This window comes from Canis lupus, chromosome 4 (assembly GCF_011100685.1).
Source record: "Canis lupus familiaris isolate Mischka breed German Shepherd chromosome 4, alternate assembly UU_Cfam_GSD_1.0, whole genome shotgun sequence".
Classification (NCBI taxonomy): domain Eukaryota; kingdom Metazoa; phylum Chordata; class Mammalia; order Carnivora; family Canidae; genus Canis; species Canis lupus.
The window spans coordinates 5,508,606-5,530,665 of record NC_049225.1 but is presented as its reverse complement, the minus strand read 5'-3'; the positions used below and the strand labels follow the sequence as shown (position 1 = coordinate 5,530,665).

At 49.6% G+C, this 22,060-nt stretch overlaps 1 long non-coding RNA gene across 2 annotated transcripts; it reads left to right on the top strand.

Moving 5' to 3' along the window:
* The first annotated feature begins 4,067 nt into the window (after positions 1-4,067).
* Positions 4,068-21,426, top strand: LOC119871435. Of its 2 annotated transcripts, none has more exons than XR_005357765.1 (3): positions 4,068-4,311; positions 12,056-12,218; positions 19,834-21,426. It is a non-coding gene; the product is annotated as an uncharacterized LOC119871435 (long non-coding RNA). The 2 variants fall into 2 exon arrangements; XR_005357766.1 differs by lacking the exon at positions 19,834-21,426 and adding an exon at positions 15,631-15,954.
* Positions 21,427-22,060: the final 634 nt, after the last annotated feature.

Here is a 22,060-nt window from a genome sequence, read left to right as displayed (position 1 = left end):
TGTGTCCCCACTGAAGAGAGCTGCCCTCTCCCAAAGGAAAGATCAAGGTTAAATCTGCAACTGTCAGTGTGTCTGGCAACAAAATAAAAGGAAACCACATTCTCCATGAATGAAGGAGGAAGCAGGAGGAAGGTAGTTGTTGGTTTTTTTTTTTTCTTTTTTCTTTTTTTAAAACATGAGTAAGATCCTCAATATGTTTGAGATTATTTAGCAAATTCTCTGAAAAAAGCCTCGGGTCACAAACCAACAGATCATGGATGTAGAAACCATATTCTTCCGATGTCCCTCCCCTCCTCAACCCCAAAGATAGCAGGGTGGGCGTCGTGGGGGTCTCTGTTTAGTTAACCATTAACAATTCATAAAAGTCCAGACCTCTGCACGATAAGTCCAGTCCTTGGAATGTTATTAGAAAATCCTATTTCTGGTCTGTTATGAAACAGAGGTTTTGATGTGCTGCCAGGTTTATGGGGAACTCTGGAAACAGAACACTTGCTGCTCTGAGGAGCTGAGGCCAGTGGGTGTTACATAAAGCTTTCCTAGCAACTCAGGTTTATCACAGAATGTGAGGCTGCAGTGGAAAAAAGCAAACGAGTTAATGCAAAACATGAGCCAACCCACTATCCCCATTTGCTCTGAGGCCAGCCAGCAAATTTGTGGGAGTGATTTTAACCCATGGGGCCCCGCAGGTCTGGGACTCTGCTTGGCTGCAGGTTCAGCCCAAAAATGCTTGGACGGCTCAGAGCCCAAAGGCACCTTCATGTAGAACTCACGGAAATGCAAAACAGCTCTGTTTTTTGTTTTGTTTTGTTTTGTTTTGTTTTGTTTTGTTTTTGCCTCTGAACCAACTGCTGATTGAAATTCACACAAACACATCTTCTTTCGCCGTCCTGCACTGCTCTTGCTTTCTCTGGGCATCGCAGGAATAAAAGCGAGTAAGGTCACATCGTCAAATCCCTGCCAAGTAAAATGCATCTAATGGCGCGACTGTGTGTCTGAAGTAAATGGATAAGAATCTCATTTCTAAGCTCTTGGACCCCAAATTATGCAGATTAGGATCGAATCTTTCTTTGGATATGGTTGCCGACTTTTGTGGGGTTTCTAAAAAGCATAGGTCCAGTCAATAGTTGTACACCTCTCGGGCGTGGGAGGGTAGGGGTGGAAGGACATGTGGGCAGCAACCACACAGAATACCATCTGAACTGCAAATCAAGGCCAACAGTCTACTAGGATCTGCTCGCATATGACCAGTGTTACAGACAGGAGGAGATTGCTCAGCTGGGAGGGTGGGTCTGACATGTTGGGCTGGGTGGCGGTGGGGGTCACCTGTCAAGAAAGAAGCTGGTTGAATTGGAACTCAAATGGAGAGAGGAAAGGCAGTTGGAGGGGAGCAGGTTCCTCAGTGGACAGCACTCAATAAACCTGCCTGGGGACCTAGAGCCTCTCTCTGCGCCACCCCTGGACCAGGGTTCAATGCCTGCTTCCGGGACAATTGGGGACAGAAGAACTAATTACTTCATTTGGGAAGGAAAACACCCATTTCATAAAATCCCAGAGCTCCGTGTCCCTGTGAAGGCAGTCAGCACAGTGGGCAGATGATAATCTTTCCTTACATAAACCAGATCACCCCAAATCTAGAAGATCCATAACCGCCAGTCATTCTTGCAGAAGGTGAAAACAGCTTGTTTGCCTTAAAACAAAGAAACCCCAAGACCTCCTCATTGGCTTGGAAGTTGAAGTCGCTCAGTAGAAGGTGCATTTCTATTTTCGGTAGGCCTTGAGAAGTCACCAGAAATCCAGAAAAGAATTTGCCCCGAGATGTCTCTTAAAAGATTTCATAAAAGCACAAACAAAGACAGACGGAGGTCACTAAAAGCAGCAGCAGATCTGCCTGAGGAAGACGGTGGCGTCCAGCCACAGTCCCTTCACCATCTAATAATAAGGTATTATTATGCCCATTTGATGATAACGAGGAGGGGAACCCTCTGCAGAAGGCTTCGCCCCAGGATTCCTGCCCCGCCCGCAGGTGGGGGCGCCGGCCTGCAGGCCTCGGCCGCCGGCCAGTGTCTGGTCGAGCAAAGCTGTCTGCAGCCGGAATGGCCCGAGTGAGCCAATTGCAATTGAAATGAGATCAATACTACTCCTTTTTCTCTTGCTGGCTCCCGAGTGATTCATGAATCTGAAAACCAGTTCATGAATCAGAGTGAGGTGGGGAGGTGGTGGGGGGGTGGCTGGGGCGGGGGCGGGAGCACATTTGTGCTGTCAGGAACCTCAGTTTCTTTCGTGAACCCAGCCATGAGTTGCATAACGCTTGCCTGCCTGCGAGTTCTAACCGGTCTTTTCGGAAGTAGCTTTTGGCTTCCATTTGTTCCTTCTTTTCCTTCTCCAAAAGGGAAAGAAATGACACCGTGTGCCGATTGTGTGTTCCTCTGTGTCGGTGGGTAGCTTCACGCCCTTTGTGTAGCTGAGAATGTGTGTTCTTTGTATGTACGTGAGCACGAGTCCGTGTGTGCGTATGTATGTGTGCGCGCGTGTATAAATGGCTTTTGGATGCACGTTGTATGTGTGCCTGTGTGCTTGTGTGTGTTTGTGTGTGTGTGTGTGTGTGTGAGGGGGGGGGGCGGAGAGAGAGAGAGAACAAGCAACGTGGGACCGGCCGCAGGCCCTTTAAACCTGAACAGGAGCCAAGTTGATTTCTCAGCGGAGCTTCATAAGGAAGCAGGAGATGGGGCAGTTGGAAACCACAGCCCTGTGAGTGCTGATTACAGCCTGCTAAGGAAAATGAGATTTTTATCTCACAGGAATTCAGTTATAAAAATAAAATACAACGTCTGGCTTGATTCAGCTAAATGTACAAGCACCGGGGCGTTTTTAATTTAACGGGGAAGTTGGACAAGAGAAATGACCTAAACCATTGCGTTTCAAGAAAGTCAGGGGAGAGGGGGCGGTTACAGGAAGGAAGTGGGAGTGGAGGTGTGTGTGTGTGTGTGTGTGTGTGTGTGTGTGAGAGAGAGAGAGAGAGAGAGAGAGAGAGAGAGAGAGAGAGAGATGGAGGGAGAGAGGGAGGGTGAGCAGGAGGGAGGTGGATAGAGAGAGAAAAACCACCCTGCTGGCAAATGGATGCAGCAGGGATGATGTCACTGAAACAGTTGGAGGAGAGCAGAGAAAAACAACTTCGGAGCTGTGCTAATCCTGTTTGCTGCCCTGAAGGGGAATGGAAGGCAGCCAAGGCAGGGAGTTCTGGGAAACCATATAAGGGTGCCAAACAAGCTTTGCCGCCAACATTAGGAACTGACAGCTTTGTTCTTTGTAAGTTGGCTGCCCGCCAGAGGCCTCATTTCAGCTCAGCGGCATGATTACCCTGGCGGGCAGCCAGCCCCGCGCTCAGAGCTCCTTTTCTTCTCCCCGAGCCTTTTTTTTTCCTCTTTCCCTTTGCCAAACGTGGAGCAGTTACCATGGCAGTGGAAAGTAAAGTTTAAAACACACACACACACACACACACACACACGCATGCACACACACGCACAACCAAGTAGAGAGGCACGCCTTGATCCAGATGTGCCACATGAGAAGACAGCAGAGGCAGGGAACCGATCCATCAAGCTTCGGAAGAAAACGCTGGAGCGCTCGCTTGCTGTCAAGCTCCGAGGTGATGCCGGGATACAAAGAGGACCGGACACAGACGGGGCCTCGGGCTGGCTGTTTACAGAGAGAGGGGGCTGGCTCCCAGGCCTTGTTTGCCTTCCCCCCTCCCCTTTCCTGAGGCATTGTGCAGTACGTAATGTGAAACGGAAAATGTCATGATTTCCACTGGGAATGCGTCCACAGTTTTGAGAAAGCTCCAGAAAGCTGGGTCGGTGAAACACTACAGAAAGCAGGAAGGAGGGGGAGGAGTGTGGACGGTCACGGTGCCCCCTCCCCCCCATCACCAAGGTAGAGCCTGGAGCCGGCGGTCAAGGCCAAAAGGGCCATCAGGGCTGCTGGATTTGAGCCAGGCTGTGACCCTGGGGCTCCAGGCCCTGCAGGGGCGCGGGGGGCCGTGCAGGAGCGCACCGGGGCTTTCGGGGCTCTCGGGGCAGTGGGAGCCTGCCAGGCCCGCCGGGTCCTGGAACCCAGGGGTGGGGGCAGGCCTTCCTGCCACTTGGCAGAGGGCGGTTGTTTCACTTTACGAGGGGACTCTGTAAAGAGTCCAGGCGACTATTTTTAATCGGGTTCATTTTTCACCTGCTTGGAAAGTGGAACATCTCCTGGGAGGTGACAAGTCGTGATCAAAGGCAAGTCTCCAGGCAGAGAGAGAGCTGGCAGGCTTCCGAGGTAAAGGTTACTTAGAAGTGGAGGCTGGGTTGCCCTTGTTCCCCACTGCAAAATCTGACACTCCTCACCCTCGGGGTTCAGCAAGATTCTCGGAAAGGCCTCTTCTGGTTCTAGAAGGTGTCGTGGCAGGGGCTGACTTGGCCGTTTCCTGGCGTCTTCAGTTGGAAACCGGAAAGGCCGAAGCAGGGGCCGCTGTCACAAGGCCTGTTAGGGCCTCCCCCTAAAAGCAGACGAGCCGACTGCTGCCTTCAGACGGCCCACGAGGGGCCCCCTGAGCGGGACCTCCTCTGCCTTGTGAGAGCGCGCACCCGCCTCCCGTGTCCAGGGGGGACAGCAGAGGTGCCAGCCAGGCAGGAAACAGCTCAAGGTCATGGAGGAAAAACTAAAACTTGGCAAGTAGGAGACAGATCCCAGAAGTCCCTGTTCCTGCTCCTCTCTGCTTCTATCACGGGCCCGACTGCCTTTCTCAGGAAGCATGGGGCTCGCTGGGACAGGTGAGGGGGAAGCCATGACCTCTTTGGGGATGTTCCCCAGGCAGAGCAGTGGCCCTCAGAGGGCGGTTACCCTCGCCCGTCCCTGTCGGGCCGAGTCCCGCGCCCTCGCTGCCTCCCTGGCCTCCCATGCCCTGGCTGTCACCGGAGCCGAGGACATGGCACGGAGAGGTGACATGAGGAGGTGGCTTCTTCCAAACAGCACCCACAGCCCTGTGGTCCCGAGAGAGTAGCGGAGCCCGGGAGGTGGGCTGCCGCAGAAGTGGCAGGCGGAGAAGACGGAGCAAATGAAAACTTGTTGCAAGGCAGAGCTGATCCAAAGACAAACGTTAGTTTCTTCAGACTTAGGAGACAGGGGTGGCCTGGGTCTCCAAGCGGAACCACAAAGCTATCGTCCCCTGTGCTCTACAGGTGACTCCCAGGCAGGGGCAAGTGGCTCTCTGGCCTCAGAGCAGGGGCAAGCTCCTGCAGCTCCCTTGAAGTGAGGAGGGCCTGGCCCTGTCCCCGGAGCTGACTGGAGTGCAGGGAACGCTCACCGGTGACTTTCCAGAAGCAACAGGGAGTCCAGTCCATTCGGCACAAGAGAGACCCGGAGTCACAGGATGTCTGAGCCCATGAAAGGCTGCAGATACCCAACCCCGTTTGCTTTGTGTGTCTCCCCGGGTGCTGCCTGGAAGACCAGCCTATGGCCAGGATGTCTGAACCTGCCCTTCCCACTGTGGACAAGGGTGGAAATAGAATTCCCCCGGCCTCGTTTTCAGAGGGGCAGTGTTCCCTTCTCAGTCTAAGAGAAGGCCGAGTGGTGAGGAGTCTGTTCCCCCAGGGTGGGGGAAGCAGCGACCCCTGTCCCCCTCACCCAGCACCTCTGTGTAGCAGGTCACCTGGCCCCACAGGGGTGAATCTGTTTCCCCCAGGGGCTCCTCCTTTCTCAGAAGCCATAAATTTTACGTGGCATGAATGAAACAGCAGAAAAACCATTACCCTCGCTTACAGATTAATGTAAGTTTCCTATTAGGTTTGTCAGGCAGACAGAAGAGGAAGATCCTCGGGGATTTTTCTTTCCTGAGAAACCAAGGGAAAGCAAAAACAGATCTCTCTGTACGTGTGTGTGTGTGTCTATGTGTGTGACAGGGGAAATACCCAGCAGCAAAGGCCTAAAGTAAGAACAGTTTTTGCAAACAGGTTAGCTGCTCAAATTCTCCTGTGATCTTTTATTTCTGGTGCTGGTTATTCTCCCTCATTAAGAAGCTCGATTTAATTTCTTGAGCCACCTGCAAGGTAAAAATAATGACATACAGACACGAAGCCGGCACGAAAAATCAATATACAGAGAGATTCCACCTTTGCCTTTGTTGCCTTTGGTCACCACAGCACTTTACAGCCATAAATGGAAAACATCTCAACTACTTCTCCTTGCACACAGACAAGGGAGACTCATCACTAGCCCCCCGTAGCTGAGAGACTTTGCCTGTTAGTGAAAGTCAAGGGTGAGAAATGCAGATAAGGCTCTAACGTGGATTTCATGGAGACAAGGCCTGACCGTTTACAGAGTGAAGGATTCAAGGATAATAATGTAACGAAAGAGTCTAACTTCAGATGTGGGGCCCCAAGGTGGTACTGTCGCTGTAATGAGTGCAGGACTCTTCCCCATTACCTGGGGCTCAAGCTGCAACCAGAGAGGGGCAATAAAGAGAGCCGTGGTAAGGCAGTGCCAGCCCCAGCTCCCCACACCACCAGGCGCACGCCCCTTGTCTCACCTTCCTTTCCTGCAAACTCTCCCTGGAGTCTGAGCATCCTAAGCTCCAGGGGTTCAGGACGGGTTGTTTGCCTGGGGAGGGAAAGATTGGGGCCATTTGCCTAAAAGTGTCTTCAGGACTCCACCCAGATGGGTTTGGTGAGTTTGAAGACCCATCAGGTCGGGGGAGATACTTGGAGTATCCATCCCCAAATTGATGTTTTGGAGCTTGCAGTATTAGCTGTGTCTTAAGAAGCCTGCCCTGACTGCTTCTAGCAGGAGGGGATTAGGAGAACTGCCATTTACCAAACTGGTTTTGAGGATTTTGAGAAGAGACTCAAGGGTTTGCCCGAACATTTGAATGTTCGTAATACGCTGTACTAAATCATGTCTCTTCCTGGTACAAATGGTCACAAGGTGGATCAGCTGACGCACGCATACCTGAATCTTTGGGTAGTCCTATTTAAAACTGTGCCACCTAGACACTTCTGGCGTTCGCCAACAGGTTCATTTTTCTAATCTCTGCAGCTTGCTACTAGTGCCACCAAACCTCCCACCGCAAGATGGAGAGAAGAGCTGCGCCACCTCTGTGTGTAAGGCCGCGTGCACGCACACTTAGCCCCTGTGTAAGGCCGTCCCCACATCCCAGCAGGCCGTGGGGATAGCTGCTGTCATTCTGCCCTCTCAGATAGGGACTGAGTAGCAGGAGTGCACCCAGGGCCCAAGTCTCTGTGGGCCTCCTGCTGGCCCTGAAGACCACCACGGAGGTAGGTCCCAATGAAAAGCCATGGAAGACACCACCTGGCTCCTTTCCCAAGGAAGCCAATCCAGAATGCCAGGGGAAATATCTCATGTGACCACAGGCTGGGCACAGATTCTTAGGCTGCTTCCTGGTCCTTTTATATTTACGCAAGAAGGCATCTGTTAAAACTAGGAATGTTCTTTCGGGCCACAGAGTGAGTCCTGGTGCATAAATCTGGGCTGACGTCACACACTGCGCTTCCATCCGCCTGTCTGTGATAAACATGGGACAGGACCGGAAGGGGGGGAAAAGGGATGTTTCCCTCACTTGTCTGCAGAGAGGGGCTGCAGGGCTCTAGAGGTGACCTGGCCACTAAGTGATCCTCCCTCAAGTGTGGGGCCTGCAGGCTTAGCTCTAGGGCTTGTGTGCTTTTCCCTCCAGCCTGGGGCTGGCTTCTCAAGGCCCTGCATGAACCGGGAGCCTGGTGGCCCTTTGCAAATCTCCTATGTCTCTGGTTGTCTCAGCTTCCGCACTTCGGTAGATGACGTCTCCAAAGCATTTGATGATTCCACCATCAAGGGAGAGCTACTGGGCAGAAGCTTAACAATCACCCGTGGCAATGCACAGCGGTGCCAAATGAGTAGGGCAGATCACAGAAGCCTGTCAGCATTTTGGGGAAGGAAAGCACTTATTAACTCTGCCAGTGAATGAGCTGGATTCTCGGAGTCTGTGCACCTAGACTGAGGGCTCCGTCTCCGTGGGTCCTACACGTGTCTGGAGATCTGATCCAGGTGCAAGAGTCCCTATGATGGGTTCCCTAAATGCTGGTGCTGTGACGGGCAGCCTCTGGGCACATCTTGCTTTTTCAGCCACGGTGTGAGCTCTTTGAGGGCCCAGGGTGCATTTCTGTTTTCCCCTGTGTCCTTGGAAAAACTGGCAGGACCCAGTGCCTTGTTGGAAGTCCCAAAAATCTCTTCTTGGAAGACTGAACAGAGAAGGGGTGAGGCTCTGAGAGGCACTGGGCTTAGATGCGCTATCTGGACTCTGGAACTTCAGGATAGCTTCTCAGACGATCAAGCTTAGCCTTAAAGGCAGCTGAAAATCAGGTAGTCTCAGGGCCACCGTGCATCCCCAACCCCCTACCCCCTGCCTCCGGGCAGCGGCAATCCAGCGGCTCGCCCAGCCCGCCGTCCACCATCCCATGGAGGTGAAGCCTTGCTAGCAGACCAGAAAGTGACCCATCCGGTTGTGCTGTTTAGTCATGGTCCAAATCTGGAGTATTTAACTCACCTAACTGGGGCTTTTATTGCAGCAACCTGTACACTTATACCATTTTATGTGCAATGGCAGGGGAGGGACTGGTTTGGGTTTTTTTGTTTTTAAAGATAATTAGAAAAGTCTCTAATGTTCAGCCAGAATGTATCCTAGTGGTCCGTGTAGGTTTTTAGCCAAGTGATACTGTATGTAATCAGGAAAAGGTAGACGTGTATATCACCTACATCTCCCCGCAACTGCGTGAGATAACATAAAACTGCAGGAAGTACCGAGCAAAATGAATAAAAGCAGTCTATTCAACCCTGAGCATGCCCTCTCTCCCCTGCCTGCTCTAAAAACACCATTCCGAAGATTAGGATGGGTGACGCTGGGCCAGGCTCCTATTTCCCCAAGTCACAAATCACCTTAACTTCTATGTTGTAGCTGTTGGAGTTTAGGTGAGGTCCACGAAATGCTTCCAGCAGAAGTCATAGGCTGGCTTTGGCTGCAGGGATTTTGAACCTTATGCACATTTATTGAACATTGCCTATGTGCAAAGTCACCTGGAGGGAAATGTGACCTTAGGGACAGTACAATCGAGTAGGGGTCAGGAAAAGTGATGGAGACAGCATCTTTGATTCTCTGGGAAAATTCTGATCTGTGAGTATGACCTGTGATTAGGATGGTGCCTTGCCTCCCGGTGAGGAGTTCTGCCCGGACTCACCAGGTGCAGTTGAGCAGGAACGTGGTCCTTGCCAAGGGCCCCCAGAGACATTTACTGCATGCTCCCCTGCACAACAGTCCATGGCAACCCTGCTCTGCTTGACAGCAAGGACAGACTCTGCCGTCCTGAGGCTCAGCTTCTCCAAGGCTGTAGAGGGGGTGAGGAAAGAATCTCCATGGCACATCCAAACCCAGAGATACTGGGCCCGACTCCCAGGGAAGAAGCTATAGATATATTTTAGGCTATACTAGGGGCTACTGATGGAAATCAGTGGGTTGGCTAAGTGAACTCTGGGAACCGGATCCAACCTAAAGGTAGGGAAGTCCATCCTGCATTGTGGCCACCTGTGCACCAGACAGTGTGGGCTTTCGAGCCAAGGACTCACTGATCAGAGAGACACTTAGGGGTATGTGTTCCCTCCAGGGCAGCCTTCTTTGCTGTGCCTTGCAGAGAACAGCAAGGGCAGGGGAAGCCCCAGGCTGGCCTCTCCTGGACATACGCAGTCCCTGGAGTAGATGGTCAGGAAAGCCCAGCATCTTTATCACGAGAGAGGCAATGGACTAGCACGGGATCCGTCAGCCTCTGGGAGGAAGGATCCACCAGCAGCAGCATTCCTTACCACGTGTGCACTTTACAATTTCCAAAACGCTGTCAGAGCTAGGAGCTCAGTGGAAGGCAGGGCACATTCTCCATGCACACTGCCCCTGGTTTCAAAACCAAGCCACCAGAAACCCAAAGAGAAAACAAAAGGAGCCACCAGGAAAAATCAAGGTATCCAGCGGTTTCACGAGACCCAGCTCTACTGATCAAGCTGAAGACAAAAAGACCCTGCCAGGCAAATCCTCTGATGCCCTCACTGATCTGTCTTTCACTATCAGAAAGGAATGCAGTGAGGCCAGCAGGGGCAGGGAAAAAAGGAAAGGAACAAGAGTGACTCGGGAAAAACTAGTACCGTGTTTCCAGCGCTGAGTCATGTTTTACAGTGACCCAGGCCTGCGGCCTTAACTTGTGACAAATAATGAAAATCCACACACAGTTCTTTCTGGCATCATCACTTGTGAGTAAATGCAAGAACAGGCCTGTTTGTATATAGTCACATCGTCATGATTCATTAGAACTCCCCAAAAATATTTAGTTACCCAGCTGGTCCCTAGAGGCAACAATCACAAAGTTTGAAGAATAGTATTGTCAACGGTAATTTCAAATTTTATCTTATTTTATTTATTTATTTTTTAAGGATTTTATTTATTTATTTGTGAGAGACACACAGAGAGAGACAGAGACACAGGCAGAGGGAGAAGCAGGCTCTCCACGCGGAGCCTAACAATGGACTGTATCCAGGACCCTGGGATCATGACCTGAGCCAAAGGCAGCCGCTGGAATACCGAGCCACCCAGGTGCCCCTAATTTCAAATTTTAAATAGAAAAACATTCTTGACATGACTCTTAAGATGGCAGTGGGTATTGGGACAGGGGAGACTCTGAGCCACCAGCCCTCCAGCCCTGTGCTGCTGGTGAGCAGGGAAGACAGGGGCCTTGTTGGGAGCAGTTCTGTCACAGTGCTGTCCTCTCCACCCTGGCTCGTCCCTACCTGCTGGGTTCCTGCATCTTTCTGGAAGTTCCTAATCTTCTAGGCAGCTTCTTCCATCTCCAGGTCCCCTTGTGGAAATCTGATATTTTCAAATGTGCCCTCAGGTATTTCATTGGATATGGAGGATGCAATCCTATCCCTATCCCACCTCCAAGCCACCAAGGATAACCTCCCTGGGAACCCAACCCACAGTTCTCAAATGGGGAGGCATCCTCCACTTGACAGGCCTCCACCTGGCCCTTCTCTTGACTTGGAGAGAGAGAGCAGAGATCACAAAGTGCCCACTCCCAGGGAGTTCCCAGACTAGCGGGTGGAGACCAGGAATAGATAAACAGCCACACATAAACTGAGAAATAGCACACAGTGATAACCACTCTTCAGAGGACTAAAGCAGGATGAAAAAACACCTGGGCAGGCAGCAAAGGCCTCTGGAGAGATGACCTTTAGTTCTGGATGGAGGAGGGAGCCAGCTCTGCAAGATCTGGGGAGCAGCATTCCTAGAGAAGGGAGCTGTTGGGTCAAGGCCTCAGGGCAGGAATGAGTCTACTGTCTGTAAAACAGAGCAAAGGTGACTTGGGAGGAAGGTAGGGAGCCTGCAGGACTTCCAATATACATTCTGGAGAGGATTAAAACCAATCGTTGGATTAGAGGGCCTCAAGGGCTGTAATGGGTTTGGTCTATAAGGTTTTGCCATCACTTTGGTGGTTGTGTGAAGAAGATGTGGGGGTGGGGGAGGCCAAGAGGAGGCAGAAGCCTGGTTCAGAGGTATGTTCTAGGTCCCAGCAAGAGAGAGAGCTCTGACAGTGGCCTCTACTGGGCTGTTACTGCCACAGGGGCTCTAGCACAACCCGTGGCAATGTTCCAATCTGTTCTGGGTATGGCATGCTGGGATTCTGGTCAACTGATCCAGGTGGTGCCCTCCCCCATGTGCCATCCTCCCGAGCTCTCCCACCGCAGAGCTTGATTAAATCCAACTAAAGAAGACCCCTATGTCATTTCTGGCTTTAAATGGCCTCACAGAAAAGATACACCTTGCCAGAAGCTTCTCTCGCTTGACCCAGCATAGCATGCACCACATGGTTATTTCTTGGCTTCCCAATCCTACCTGCCATTGGCCTGTCCAGCTCCCCATACAGAGCCTGGCTGCGTTCTGGCATCTAACCTTTGGCTCCATCTTCTGGCTTCTCATCCTGGCTTTCTCCCTCAGCCCAGTAGCTCCAGGGACAGAACATGCAGCAAGGATCCTCTTGTTTGACTTGGCCCAGCAGCGCCAACACGGGTCACCGTCCCTGAGGATGGATCTCACCCAGTCCTGGCCTCACTGCTGGGCAGCCCTGAAGGGGCTGAGGGCCAGTGGACTAGGCTCAGAGGTAAGACAGGAAAAAGGGAAAAGATTCGCCAGCCAGAGAGGGGGCAATAGAAGCATGAAACCCTTTCATACAGATTTCCAGAGGGGGAGATTCTAGAATGATTGTAAGAATAGTAATAAATATTGCCAATCACTGAGTGCCCACCCTGTGCTTGCTCCCAGAAGACATTTTGGATCCAATTTCTTATTTCACCTCAATTGTAAGGCATGGGGGTAGTCACAAATAAGGAAACAGGTTTGGACTGCCTTAGAAGCACACCAAGGCAGCACATCCAGCAGTGCGGAGGGACATCCCAACCCAGGTCCCTGTCTGCAAAGCCTGGGTCCTGGAGCACTGCTCCAGCGGATGGTGACCCCTGTGGCCTGGACACGTGGGTGGGCAACTGAGGGTCTTTGCTCCCTTCTCAGAAATTGAGCCAAGAGAAGGGTCCTGCGTGTTCATCTGTCCCGGTTTCTGTGTGCATGCTAATGGGCCCCCGAGTCCTTCTCGGGCGCATCTGTCCTCTCTCTGTTTTCCTCTGATTCTCAATAACTCAGACAAGACCTGAACTGCACACCTCTGGTTTCCCGTTCCACAGCACTGGGCTCTGGGCTCTGGGCTCTGTACCGAGGGAACACTCGATGAGTGTTATTGACTGGCTGACTCAGGCCCTGTCTGCCCACAAGAGCCATTTTGAGCAGCTTTGACTGAAATACGGATGGAGTCGGTTAAAGTCAAATAAGCAGTCTGGTCGATTCTCTCCTTCCTTCCCACCCCCATCCCCAACGCTGCCTGGAGACGGTAGGTTTTCTCCTTCTTGAAGGAGGACAAGAGGCAGCAGAGCACCCCCGCTCCCCTGAGAAAGGCAGCCAGCACTCTCTCCACCACTGGAGCTTGTCAGGCAGATCCCAATTCTCCAAAGGAGTGGGCTCTAGGCCTGTGATGGCCTTCTTCCCCTCTCCTGCCATCTTCACCTGGCAAACACTATGAGCACCTGCTCCTTGCCAGGCAGCAAGGAACAAACACAACCTGGCTCTCTGTGTCCCTTCTCTGTCATTCTGGGAATAGACAGGGAAGGAAGGTGATTCTTAAAATCAAAAGAAGAAGAAGAAGAAGAAGCCTGTGATCACCCAAGAACTTACTTATTTGATCCCTACACAGATACTTGAATAAAGCATAGACTTCATTAATAAAATAAGCTGGATACAAAACAAGTCAGGGGATATTCATTGGGTGGGATCTTCTAAACCCTGAAACCCTGATTTTTAGGACTTAATATTAAAAGGAAAAAGAAAAGAAAAAACACACATGTGTTTTGCTTGTGCACACTTGAAATGTCCCCGATGGGAACTAATGATATTGGTTGGCTCTCAGAAGGGGAATGGCTGTGTGGGGCAGAGGAGTGGGAGGGAGACTGTTCATAATAAATTCTTTGAAATATTTTAAATCGTGATCATATGAATAGACAGCTTATTTAAGAAATAAAGAGAGACACTATTTTAGAAAGCAAGAGCAGGCAAAGCAAAGCGACACAGAGATGAAATCATCCAAGCCCTAGGCTACCCCAGCAAATGAGTCTCCTAAAAAACATGCCATCACAATAATAACCTCGTCATATTCAGATTTTGGTGGCATTTACGCATAACTTTTTCTGTAGGGACCAACTCTTTCAGAGCTGCTGAATGCCTTTCTCATGCTCTGTAAGGCACAGACCAGAGGCATGGGTAGTTAATCTTAGGGGAAGGAAAATGGTAGAAAGGAGGTGAGTTGGATTGACCCCAAACCATTGTTTGTAACTTCACAGAACTCAGCAAAAACAGAGCAGGAGGTGGGAGCGAAGGGATAGAAACATTGCTTCTCCACTGGGCCCTCCCTGAGTCAACCTTGAATGAGCCCCATCCTTGACCCAGCCTATTTCATCACCCATTGCTTTGGGCCTGGGTTGGGAAGGGAGGAAGAGCATTTAGAAACAAGGAAGGAAAGAAAGAGAACCAGACTAGAGAGAAGACAAGGAAGCAGCGGGGTAAAGGGAAGGCTGTGGGCACTCAGACTCAGCGGTTGGGGCTGGAAGTGTTACATCTCACCTCACCTGTCCCCCTTCTGCCTGCCTGACCCCAAAGGAAGTCAAGGGAGCTTGTAAAATCCCGCAGGCAAATTCCCTAGTTCCTAGTTCCATAGCCTTTAAAGAAGAGCTTTTCTTGCAGCAAAGGTCAGATGCTGTGGTGGGTTCCCAGCCTTCCCCAGAGGAGGATCTACCTGCCCCTCTGAGGCAGCTCCTTCCACCCCTGGGTGAGGGAGTGCAACCAACGGAGAGAGGAAAGGAACTTTGCAGGAGGGGGGGACACCCTCCCAAAAGAAAGGCTCTTGTCCCCTTCTTCCAGAACCATCAGCTTCAGGGTGGCGTCACTCATGAGCTGCTTTCCACTTACAGATAAAAAGAGAGGGGAGAGAGGAGAGGAGAGGAGAGGGAGGGAGAGAAGCAGGCACAGATGTGAATTACCGGGTAATGCTGAGTGGCTCCCCTACTGAGCTTGTTGCCATGGCAACACACTCTGGTTATGGACCACTTTGGGAGGGGGTGCAAAGAATCACAGGGAAATTTCACGAAAACAGCAGTGTGAGTTTGGGCCTAGGCTTTCTGTATTTCTGGAAACGTTTTTTTGGTGTGTGTGCGGATGCATTTTTTTACCCCTCCCCCTGGTCCTCCCCCTGCATATTCAGCTGTCATGAAGCATGCCCAGAGCTCTCAGATCTTCCCCATCTTCTTTTCCATACTTACACCCTTCCATCATTCAGAGTGCCTCTTCAAGCCTGTCTTCCCTAAATAAACCAGGAGGCTGTTGGATGTTTCCTCCAAACATGCTTTATTATACTTGCATTTTCAATATTGCTGTATTCAACCTTGCATCTATACTATGGATTTACTAAATTTCCTGGGTCTATCACATTTGTACCTGGTATGAGTTCTCGGAGCACATCTTTGTTCTGTGACTTTGTCCTACAGTGACTACTCCAGAGTGTGACAAGTCATGAGAAGGCAGAGCTCTGTTTCTGCAATGCCAAGAGCCCAATCAGGTGACTAGTCGGTGGGGGGGCAGGGGGCTTGGCAAGTGGCAACGAGAGGAGGGCAACATCACTGCAGTCACAGATTTCAGACATGAAGAGGCCTAAGGGAGAGCTGGTCAACCAACAGTGCTTGTTCAATTTCTTCTGGAATACCTCCACTTTCTGCAGGAGAGGACCTTTCAATTACTAAGCAAGTCCCTTCTCAAAAATGCAAAAAGTGCCAGCTATCTCATGGATGGGATTGGCCTATCATGTCACCAGGTCTTTCTACGATGTATTGAGCGCCCAATGGGTATAAGGTGACTTGCTATCATTTGATTCTCATATAAACCCCGTTGAAGAGAGTCTTATCATCTTCACTTTACAGATGGGAAAAGTGAACAAGTAGCAGAGCTGAGATTGGACCCCCATTGTGTCTGACTCTGAAAGCCACACTATTCTGCTGCCCCTTGCTGCCTCTTTGGAATATAATGATGATGAAGAAGCCAGTTGGAACCAGCTGGAGGAGGGAGGAGAAGGAGAAGGAGCCTGACTCTGTCTGCCAGCCACTGATCTGCTCTCAGCGCTGCAGTTTAAGTTGTGGGGTTGGAGCTCAGTGTTGCTGAGAAAATTATTGGCATGGCAATTACATACCTTCTCACCACCTCCCTCTTACTAAACAGAGGAGCAACAGGGATGGGCAAGAGGGAAGCATGGCAGGTGCCAGAGACCATTCACTGAGTCCTTAGTTTATGGTCCGACTTGGGAAGGTAGGCTTTAGTGAAATATCCTTCGAGGTTATTGCCATGTTATAGCAGGTATGGGCATATACAACAGTAATAACAATTCCACCAAGTGTCATTTACTGTTTTTTGTAGTTATCAGGCACTATCTTAGATGCTTTATAGTCAGGACTTTATATGACTGGCTCGAAAGTTAAAGCGATTTGCTCAAGGTCCCATAGCTAGTAAGTGGCAGGACTTCAACCTGGTCCATGTGGTTGAAAACCCGTGCTCTTTTCAACACTGAGCACTGACTCCCTGAGTCATCAAATGGTTCGACCAATATTTGTTGAATACCTACCATAGCAGATACTGCTCCGGATGCTAGGGATACATCAGTAAATACAGATTCTGGCCCTCATGGGATGTGAGGGGGAGTGCTATGGGGAAAAAAATAAAAATAAAAAAAAAAATCCCCTAAGCCAGAGTGAGAGAAGATTGCCCAGGAGACAGATGAGGCCGGTGATGCAGGCAAGTTCAATAAGCCTGGGAGGGCCCAACCAGCAGGTGAGATCAGAGCCAGAGCTCGGGGAGGGACTTAGCCACAGCACTAACTGGGCAAGTGAGCAGCAGACAGAAAAAAACGATAGGACAAAGGCCCTATCTGTTCTGAGCAGGTGTAGTGCTACCTGCCTTATGTTTTCAAAGGATCGCTGGCTGGCATGTTGGGAGTACAGTGTTGGTGTCAAGGACAGAAGCAAGAACACCTACTAGAGGTCACTACTAGGACCCAGGGTGACATGGTGTTGGGCCAAGGTGAAGGTTCATGGAGCTGATGAGCAATGGTCAGATTCTGGATATATTTTGAGGAAAGAGGATTTTCTGACAGTTTAGATGTAGGGGATACAAAAACGAGAGGAGTCAGTATGACCTCAAGTTTTGGGGCTTGAACAGCTTGAAGGAGGATGTTCCCACCAGGGAGTTAAGAAAGCTGTGGGCGGAGCAGGAGTGGGTGGGAGGGGCCAAGGGGGCAGTGAGGAAAACAGTTTTAGACACGTTGAGTTGAAAATGTCTATTCACTTAGCAGAGATGTCCAGAAGGCCTTTGGGTATATTTTGAATGTGGGAAATATTTTAGAATATCTATAAATAAGTATGACTTTTAAGATTTCAGGTGTAAGCTTCATTCACCAAGGGAACAAAAAAAATGATATCAAAACTTCTTATTTTACATAAAACACTTCATGGATTAAGTGCCATAGTATTCAGTACAATAGAAATTCCTGACCTGGGTGGGCAGGAAAAAAGGAAGAAAGTCACCCAGAAGCAGAAGAGGAAGCTGGTCTAGGATTAGTCATTTCTGTTCCAGGTGATCAAGAGCTGGCTGACTATACTCAAAGAAACCTTATGTCCAAGGAATACAATGCATTTGAAATAAGTATTTTTATCTGAACAGAGGATTCAAATATCACATATAGCCCTGGAAATGAAAAGCCTGACTAACTCTACATTGAGTCAACAAAACTCTTGGGACCCAGTTGTTAACCTGAAGGTAACCAGTGGGCCAACAGGCACTCATTGGTGGATCTTTCTCTGAATCAAGAAACAATGGGAAGGGTCATCACTCTACCGGCTCCACACCAAATGTGCTTTAACGCGTCTCCAAATTTCTCGACTGATTGCTACAAGTCTCAGAAAAAGGACAGAGCTGTCACCCAAGGGTTGGAGCTCCTGCTTTAGAGAAGTCACCACCCGTGGTGCCTTACCATTTGAAGCCCTCACGGTCGCATGTACCTTTTTGATATCTCTACTTTTTGATGTGTGCAAAAGAAATTCATCAATTCAGATCTTGGGAAGTTACCAGCCAAGACTGTGATGTCACGAGTATACAATAATCACCAATAATTGAGAATCGGCAGCACTATCTCAATCTGCACAGCATTCAGAAAGTTCATATGAAATACCTCTCAGCAAGGCAGAGCTGAGACCTCAGTGTGATAAGCAAGATTTTAAGTCTTCTTGGAGAGAACTGGGTGCCTTGTCATGGAACCTGCTGTAGACATATTGACATTCTCATCTGTTTTTCTCCTGGGCTCTGGATTCCGTTTATAAAACCTCTCATCGTTATCACCAGCAGGATCAGTGACTAAGGGGGTCTGGATGCATTGAGTTAAAGAATGCCTGGGCCTCTGTGGTCACTGGCAATGGTTTTTGGATGAAGAGGGACAAGGAAACACCCCTAGTAGTTCGTCTTGGCCACCCTTCCGTACACATCACTGCACTAGCTCCACTGTACACAAGGGTGACGGCCTCTGTCACTATGAACCAACTTAGAATATGGAAGGGGGTTTGCAGGCTCCAAAGAACCAGGGGACACTACCAATAGAGGGCGATGGGTGCCAGACCACCCCCCCACACACACACACACCATTCTCCCTGACTATCAAATGTCCACTTACATTATCCCCATTACTGCTAGATGTGGAAGCCAATGAAAACTCTTCCATTTGAGAAACATTATGTATCCAGGCTTTCCATACTACAGTGATAACTGTTTGCATGCCCCTATCCTCCCCAGTCTGTGAGCCCCATAAATACAAGGATGAGGCTCTTCAGTTTTATATCCATAGCAGAAGGCCCTCAGCCCTGTGCACAGTGGGTGCCCAATAAACATCAACCAATTGGATGGGGAAACTAAGGCACAGGTCTTGTCCTGGGGTCATTATGAGACCACAAAATCTGGAAACAAGCTCAGAATTTTTCCATTTGCAGACCAGAGGGCAGATGAGAGCATGTGCTCCAAGCTCGACATGATCTACAAAGAATGTTTTCTAAGCTCATTTCTAAGAAGGGGGCCAAGGAGTGAGGCGTCTTTTTCCCCTGGAATCGGGCTTTTGTGCCTCTGCCCAAAGGAGTCGCGCTGCCGTCATGCAGAGTGCTGTTCCCGCGTCATCTGCTGGGAACATCACAAGAGGAGGCTGCTTCCCCTAGTCACCCCCCACCCCCCCCCCCCCAGCTGCAGGATAAATGTCAGGGGGAGGGAAGCGCTGCTGCACTGGCAGACCACATTCTACTCATTCTGCTGAGGGTCATGCTTTGAAAATATCTCTAATTTTGTTTTCATAGCTTGTTAACCTTTTCCTTCCCAAAACAATGCCCGTGTTTGTTTTGGCTCCTTTCACGTACTGAGGACGGGTCTGAGTTGGTTGCACAAAAGCATTTTTCCCTTAATCTCATTACAAGGGCTCCTCAGTCTTGAATTCTTCCCAGGGCTCGCTTGCTGTGAAGTGATTTCCTCTTGGAATCGGTTTCTCTTTGTGAAGCTGGGAGAGCAAGTATGTTTGGTTTTTTAGGGAAACAGGGACAGAGAGAAAAGACAAAAGCAAAGAAAGCAAAAACAAGTGATCTGTGATAAACAGAGAAGCTCCAACAAAAAGTGGACCCAACCTCAGACTCCCGTGGCTTTGAGCAGTAATATTCACATTCGAATTTGTCCTAGGATGCCACACAGGGGTCATTCTTCTTACTGTTGTTTCTTCTCTACCTGAAGTTTATAAAATGTGTGATTAAGAGAGCCAAAGCTTTTGCAGCTGCTATTTCCCATGTGTTCAGAGTATCTGATTTCATCCTTTTTGCCCTTTGAATGTTGTGTGTCTGCCCGTTGGCCATGCTGGCTTGGTACTCACACACATGGCTTTTCCAACATGTTCCTTCTAAGTGTTGTGGACAAATTCACATTGGATTTTTACTCTTATGTCTTAATGTTCATCATCAGTTCTTGAGGAATTTTATGTTCAACTCTTGGGGTGGGGGTGAAATTTTCTATCCTTCTTCACTAAAATATTTCTTTTCCTTTCAATTGTGTCACAGATTGTACCTGCAAATACAAAAGTGAAACGAGGGCCAAAAGACTCTGGAAGATAAATGGGGGCCCTGGGGGAAACTTACACCAAAAACTAAACCAATCTGCAGTAGCCTGACTCCCTGAATGACCAAGGGAAAAAAAATCAGTCATGTTTTCCCTATCATGTGTTGTACAAACCCCTGTAGATTGTATGCACACTATTCTATATAACAGGAAAACATACCGTTGCCTTTCTCAGGCCCACACTTTACTTCTCACAGTAAATAGAAAAATGGGATGACTGCCCTTCGAGAGGCAGCAGAGCCAGTGGTTCTCAAGTGCACTCAGCTTTCTTTCTGGGACTGAGCCCTCACTCCTCTGGGCAAGTTTCTTCCTCATCAGAAGGGGCTGATAACAGCGCCTGCCACATGGGACACCAGGTAGCATTTCTTCTTCTCCCCTTATACATGAATCTGGATGTGAACTGAAAGACAAGAAATATAAAGCAGGGTCCCTGCTCTTCAGCAGCTTCCAAGCCCGTGAATCTCACAAATGAAAGAAGAGACTACAAGCAAATTCTTGACAGCATCTCCCATGTCCTCACACAGTTTCTCCCACTATCTCTTTATTGTATGTTCATGGAAAACGTGTGTGGGGAAGGCAAGGACTCCGGAAGCCAGAGTCCTGGCCCTGCAGCAGCTTATCAATCACCATTCATCTTGGAAGCTCACAGCCCCCCATGCCCATTTGCTGAAGGGGAGTGACTCACCGTGACACCAACAGCAATGCTGACAGTTAATTGAATTCCGGAGCTAACGTTTCTTCCTACCTATAGCAATTCTTCACAGCTCCCAGCTCAAGATTGCTCTAAGCAAGCTGCTGTGTTTATGAGAGAGAGAGAGATAGAGAGGGTGGGAGAGAGAGGGAGAGAGAGAGAGAAACAGAGGAAAAGAGAGGGCATCTTTCTCAAGTGATTGAAAGATCAGCATTTGTATGTAAGATTTCACTTTGCTTTGACTTTCAGGCTTAGAACTTATGCAAACTTGGTCCAGAAGCAAATGGACCAGACAGTTTTTATGGCTGAATATTGCAGTTAGCATCATCCTGTGAGGCACAGGGCAATGACAGACCAGCCTTAACCGGCAAGCAGCTGGCCCCTGTTTTGACAGTCTTTTATCTTCCCAGCAATGACCAAGGGCGGTTGTTATTTGCTGACTGCCTGGCTGCTGGTTAGGAGTATAGAAACTAATACATGTGTAGAGAATTTTTTTGAGCAAAGATTTATTTCTAGAGGCCCTTCACAACATGTGTATATTTCAAGAGGAGAGTGACTATGCAAGGTGAGGAAGACCAATATTTCTATTTGGAGCATTGAGTGTTAGGAAGTGGGCTTGATTGGTCTGATGCAAGTCAGGTTGCTCTGGATTATGGTGGAAGCAGGTACTTCCATAAATAACTAAATAAATAACTAAATAAATAAATGTCACAATAGATGATTCATTCAAACTGTTTAGCAAACCGCCTCAGAGATCATGTGCACACAAAAGCAGATAAAGTTTTTGGGAGATTACAAACGAGGCAGTAGGGTCTGAGAAAGGGACCCCCGCCCCCATATGGGAAGCCTCTCTGAATGGTTCTTCAGAAGCTCTGTTTGACGGCAGCGTTTTTTCATGGTTGGTCATGGACGCATTCTCTTTGGTTCCTGGTTATTCAGGATTTATCTGGGGCAAGATGACGACATAGGTGAGCTCGCCAGGGCCATCCCTTCTGGAAGCCCTTTTCGTTCCCAGGGAGGTCCTGGTTCACAGCTCACACCTGTCTGCTCTGTCTGTCTGGGACCCTGCCCAGGCTGAGAGCTCACCACTACAGGAGCAGGAAGCAGCTTTAGGCTGGGGGGAGCTAGTGGGCAGAGGTGAGGCCAGCGTGCGGGGACGGTCCATGTCTGGGGCTGCAAGTCCTGCACCCTTGCAAAATGACTTAGGGGTCCCTCCCAGCTCTGATGGTGGCCCTGAGGATTGGAGAAGGGCAAATGGCTACACTGGCAGAAAGCATGGCAACCCACATCTTTGACGCTCTGTTGTCTGACTCACACACGTTCATAATAAAGCTCTGCCTCAGACTTGTTCTAAACCCCTCTCAGATCACCTGCAGGCAGACAGTGTGCTGGGAAGGAGTTTGGGGAGGGCTTGAGACCAGCTGGTTTGGTTTGGTGACACTGGTCTTCTAGGCATTTCTATCCAGTAGAATCCTTCC